Source organism: Phallusia mammillata, chromosome 2, assembly GCF_965637545.1.
Source record: "Phallusia mammillata chromosome 2, kaPhaMamm4.hap1.1, whole genome shotgun sequence".
In the NCBI taxonomy this organism is placed as follows: domain Eukaryota; kingdom Metazoa; phylum Chordata; class Ascidiacea; order Phlebobranchia; family Ascidiidae; genus Phallusia; species Phallusia mammillata.
In genome coordinates, this window is record NC_137253.1 from 17,464,063 (window position 1) to 17,470,418 (window position 6,356).

The window sequence follows — 6,356 nt, forward strand, 5'->3', positions numbered from 1 at the left end:
ACGAATCACTGAACGGAATTTGACGCCCCTTTGCAGGTGATGTTTGCCTCGTTGGCAAAACGCATATGCAAAGTTACAGCCCAATCGGACTTCTGTATCGCCCTGTGCAAAAAGTGATTTTCAGCCAAAACTGAGCATTTTTGTCAAAACTTGTAACTTTTCAAGTCGATAACTCACGAACCGCTGAACCGAATTTGACGCCCCTTTGCAGGTGATGTTTGCCTCGTTGGCAAAACGCATGTGCAAAGCTAGAGCCCAATCGGACTTCAGTATCGCCCTGTGCAAAAAGTGATTTTCATCAAAAACTGAGCATTTTTGTCAAAACTTGTAACTTTTCAAGTCGATAACTCACGAAGCGCTGAACCGAATTTGACGCCCCTTTGCAGGTGATGTTTGCCTCGTTGGCAAAACGCATATGCAAAGTTACAGCCCAATCGGACTTCTGTATCGCCCTGTGCAAAAAGTGATTTTCAGCCAAAACTGAGCATTTTTGTCAAAACTTGTAACTTTTCAAGTCGATAACTCACGAAGCGCTGAACCGAATTGGACGCCCCTTTGCAGGTGATGTTTGCCTCGTTGGCAAAACGCATGTGAAAAGCTAGAGCCCAATCGGACTTCTGTATCGCCCTGTGCAAAAAGTGATTTTCAGCCAAAACTGAGCATTTTTGTCAAATTTTGTAATTTTCAAATTCATAACTCACGAATCACTGAACGGAATTTGACGCCCCTTTACAGGTGATGTTTGCCTCGTTGGCAAAACGCATATGCAAAGTTACAGCCCAATCGGACTTCTGTATCGCCCTGTGCAAAAAGTGATTTTCAGCCAAAACTGAGCATTTTTGTCAAAACTTGTAACTTTTCAAGTCGATAACTCACGAAGAGCTGAACCGAATTTGACGCCCCTTTGCAGGTGATGTTTGCCTCGTTGGCAAAACGCATATGCAAAGTTGCAGCCCAATCGGACTTCTGTATCGCCCTGTGCAAAAAGTGATTTTCAGCCAAAACTGAGCATTTTTGTCAAAACTTGTAACTTTTCAAGTCGATAACTCACGAAGCGCTGAACCGAATTTGACGCCCCTTTGCAGGTGATGTTTGCCTCGTTGGCAAAACGCATATGCAAAGTTACAGCCCAATCGGACTTCTGTATCGCCCTGTGCAAAAAGTGATTTTCAGCCAAAACTGAGCATTTTTGTCAAAACTTGTAACTTTTCAAGTCGATAACTCACGAAGCGCTGAACCGAATTTGACGCCCCTTTGCAGGTGATGTTTGCCTCGTTGGCAAAACGCATATGCAAAGTTACAGCCCAATCGGACTTCTGTATCGCCTTGTGCAAAAAGTGATTTTCAGCAAAAACTGAGCATTTTTGTCAAAACTTGTAACTTTTCAAGTCGATAACTCACGAACCGCTGAACCGAATTTGACGCCCCTTTGCAGGTGATGTTTGCCTCGTTGGCAAAACGCATGTGCAAAGCCAGAGCCCAATCGGACTTCTGTATCGCCCTGTGCAAAAAGTGATTTTCAGCAAAAACTGAGCATTTTTGTCAAAACTTGTAACTTTTCAAGTCGATAACTCACGAACCACAGAACTGAATTTGACGCCCCTTTGCAGGTGATGTTTGCCTCGTTGGCAAAACGCATGTGCAAAGCCAGAGCCCAATCGGACTTCTGTATCGCCCTGTGCAAAAAGTGATTTTCAGCCAAAACTGAGCATTTTTGTCAAATTTTGTAATTTTCAAGTTCATAACTCACGAATCACTGAACGGAATTTGACGCCCCTTTGCAGGCGATGTTTGCCTCGTTGGCAAAACGCATGTGCACAGTTAGAGCCCAATCGGACTTCTGTATCGCCCTGTGCAAAAAGTGATTTTCAGCAAAAACTGAGCATTTTTGTCAAAACTTGTAACTTTTCAAGTCGATAACTCACGAACCGCTGAACGGAATTTGACGCCCCTTTGCAGGTGATGTTTGCCTCGTTGGCAAAACGCATGTGCAAAGCTAGAGCCCAATCGGACTTCTGTATCGCCCTGTGCAAAAAGTTATTTTCAGCCAAAACTGAGCATTTTTTTCAAATTTTGTAATTTTCAAGTTCATAACTCACGAATCACTGAACGGAATTTGACGCCCCTTTACAGGCGATGTTTGCCTCGTTGGCAAAACGCATGTGCACAGTTAGAGCCCAATCGGACTTCTGTATCGCCCTGTGCAAAAAGTGATTTTCAGACAAAACTGAGCATTTTTGTCAAATTTTGTATCTTGTCAAGTCGATAACTCACGAATCATTAACCGTAATTTGACGCTCCTTTGCAGGCGATGTTTGCCTCTTTGGCAAAACGCATATGCAAAGTTACAGCCCAATCGGACTTCTGTATCGCCCTGTGCAAAAAGTGATTTTCAGCCAAAACTGAGCATTTTTGTCAAAACTTGTAACTTTTCAAGTCGATAACTCACGAACCGCTGAACCGAATTTGACGCCCCTTTGCAGGTGATGTTTGCCTCGTTGGCAAAACGCATGTGCAAAGCTAGAGCCCAATCGGACTTCTGTATCGCCCTGTGCAAAAAGTGATTTTCAGCCAAAACTGAGCATTTTTGTCAAATTTTGTAATTTTCAAGTTCATAACTCACGAATCACTGAACGGAATTTGACGCCCCTTTGCAGGCGATGTTTGCCTCGTTGGCAAAACGCATGTGCACAGTTAGAGCCCAATCGGACTTCTGTATCGCCCTGTGCAAAAAGTGATTTTCAGCAAAAACTGAGCATTTTTGTCAAAACTTGTAACTTTTCAAGTCGATAACTCACGAACCGCTGAACGGAATTTGACGCCCCTTTGCAGGTGATGTTTGCCTCGTTGGCAAAACGCATATGCAAAGTTACAGCCCAATCGGACTTCTGTATCGCCCTGTGCAAAAAGTGATTTTCAGCCAAAACTGAGCATTTTTGTCAAAACTTGTAACTTTTCAAGTCGATAACTCACGAAGCGCTGAACCGAATTTGACGCCCCTTTGCAGGTGATGTTTGCCTCGTTGGCAAAACGCATATGCAAAGTTACAGCCCAATCGGACTTCTGTATCGCCTTGTGCAAAAAGTGATTTTCAGCAAAAACTGAGCATTTTTGTCAAAACTTGTAACTTTTCAAGTCGATAACTCACGAACCGCTGAACCGAATTTGACGCCCCTTTGCAGGTGATGTTTGCCTCGTTGGCAAAACGCATGTGCAAAGCTAGAGCCCAATCGGACTTCTGTATCGCCCTGTGCAAAAAGTGATTTTCAGCCAAAACTGAGCATTTTTGTCAAATTTTGTAATTTTCAAGTTCATAACTCACGAATCACTGAACGGAATTTGACGCCCCTTTGCAGGCGATGTTTGCCTCGTTGGCAAAACGCATGTGCACAGTTAGAGCCCAATCGGACTTCTGTATCGCCCTGTGCAAAAAGTGATTTTCAGCAAAAACTGAGCATTTTTGTCAAAACTTGTAACTTTTCAAGTCGATAACTCACGAACCGCTGAACGGAATTTGACGCCCCTTTGCAGGTGATGTTTGCCTCGTTGGCAAAACGCATATGCAAAGTTACAGCCCAATCGGACTTCTGTATCGCCCTGTGCAAAAAGTTATTTTCAGCCAAAACTGAGCATTTTTGTCAAAACTTGTAACTTTTCAAGTCGATAACTCACGAAGCGCTGAACCGAATTTGACGCCCCTTTGCAGGTGATGTTTGCCTCGTTGGCAAAACGCATATGCAAAGTTACAGCCCAATCGGACTTCTGTATCGCCTTGTGCAAAAAGTGATTTTCAGCAAAAACTGAGCATTTTTGTCAAAACTTGTAACTTTTCAAGTCGATAACTCACGAACCGCTGAACCGAATTTGACGCCCCTTTGCAGGTGATGTTTGCCTCGTTGGCAAAACGCATGTGCAAAGCTAGAGCCCAATCGGACTTCTGTATCGCCCTGTGCAAAAAGTGATTTTCAGCCAAAACTGAGCATTTTTGTCAAATTTTGTAATTTTCAAGTTCATAACTCACGAATCACTGAACGGAATTTGACGCCCCTTTGCAGGCGATGTTTGCCTCGTTGGCAAAACGCATGTGCACAGTTAGAGCCCAATCGGACTTCTGTATCGCCCTGTGCAAAAAGTGATTTTCAGCAAAAACTGAGCATTTTTGTCAAAACTTGTAACTTTTCAAGTCGATAACTCACGAACCGCTGAACGGAATTTGACGCCCCTTTGCAGGTGATGTTTGCCTCGTTGGCAAAACGCATGTGCAAAGCTAGAGCCCAATCGGACTTCTGTATCGCCCTGTGCAAAAAGTTATTTTCAGCCAAAACTGAGCATTTTTTTCAAATTTTGTAATTTTCAAGTTCATAACTCACGAATCACTGAACGGAATTTGACGCCCCTTTACAGGCGATGTTTGCCTCGTTGGCAAAACGCATGTGCACAGTTAGAGCCCAATCGGACTTCTGTATCGCCCTGTGCAAAAAGTGATTTTCAGACAAAACTGAGCATTTTTGTCAAATTTTGTATCTTGTCAAGTCGATAACTCACGAATCATTAACCGTAATTTGACGCTCCTTTGCAGGCGATGTTTGCCTCTTTGGCAAAACGCATATGCAAAGTTACAGCCCAATCGGACTTCTGTATCGCCCTGTGCAAAAAGTGATTTTCAGCCAAAACTGAGCATTTTTGTCAAAACTTGTAACTTTTCAAGTCGATAACTCACGAACCACAGAACTGAATTTGACGCCCCTTTGCAGGTGATGTTTGCCTCGTTGGCAAAACGCATGTGCAAAGCCAGAGCCCAATCGGACTTCTGTATCGCCCTGTGCAAAAAGTGATTTTCAGCAAAAACTGAGCATTTTTGTCAAATTTTGTAATTTTCAAGTCGATAACTCACGAATCACTGAACGGAATTTGACGCCCCTTTGCAGGTGATGTTTGCCTCGTTGGCAAAACGCATATGCAAAGTTACAGCCCAATCGGACTTCTGTATCGCCCTGTGCAAAAAGTGATTTTCAGCCAAAACTGAGCATTTTTGTCAAAACTTGTAACTTTTCAAGTCGATAACTCACGAACCGCTGAACCGAATTTGACGCCCCTTTGCAGGTGATGTTTGCCTCGTTGGCAAAACGCATGTGCAAAGCTAGAGCCCAATCGGACTTCAGTATCGCCCTGTGCAAAAAGTGATTTTCAGCAAAAACTGAGCATTTTTGTCAAAACTTGTAACTTTTCAAGTCGATAACTCACGAAGCGCTGAACCGAATTTGACGCCCCTTTGCAGGTGATGTTTGCCTCGTTGGCAAAACGCATATGCAAAGTTACAGCCCAATCGGACTTCTGTATCGCCCTGTGCAAAAAGTGATTTTCAGCCAAAACTGAGCATTTTTGTCAAAACTTGTAACTTTTCAAGTCGATAACTCACGAAGCGCTGAACCGAATTTGACGCCCCTTTGCAGGTGCTGTTTGCCTCGTTGGCAAAACGCATGTGAAAAGCTAGAGCCCAATCGGACTTCTGTATCGCCCTGTGCAAAAAGTGATTTTCAGCCAAAACTGAGCATTTTTGTCAAATTTTGTAATTTTCAAATTCATAACTCACGAATCACTGAACGGAATTTGACGCCCCTTTACAGGTGATGTTTGCCTCGTTGGCAAAACGCATATGCAAAGTTACAGCCCAATCGGACTTCTGTATCGCCCTGTGCAAAAAGTGATTTTCAGCCAAAACTGAGCATTTTTGTCAAAACTTGTAACTTTTCAAGTCGATAACTCACGAAGAGCTGAACCGAATTTGACGCCCCTTTGCAGGTGATGTTTGCCTCGTTGGCAAAACGCATATGCAAAGTTGCAGCCCAATCGGACTTCTGTATCGCCCTGTGCAAAAAGTGATTTTCAGCCAAAACTGAGCATTTTTGTCAAAACTTGTAACTTTTCAAGTCGATAACTCACGAAGCGCTGAACCGAATTTGACGCCCCTTTGCAGGTGATGTTTGCCTCGTTGGCAAAACGCATATGCAAAGTTACAGCCCAATCGGACTTCTGTATCGCCCTGTGCAAAAAGTGATTTTCAGCCAAAACTGAGCATTTTTGTCAAAACTTGTAACTTTTCAAGTCGATAACTCACGAAGCGCTGAACCGAATTTGACGCCCCTTTGCAGGTGATGTTTGCCTCGTTGGCAAAACGCATATGCAAAGTTACAGCCCAATCGGACTTCTGTATCGCCTTGTGCAAAAAGTGATTTTCAGCAAAAACTGAGCATTTTTGTCAAAACTTGTAACTTTTCAAGTCGATAACTCACGAACCGCTGAACCGAATTTGACGCCCCTTTGCAGGTGATGTTTGCCTCGTTGGCAAAACGCAT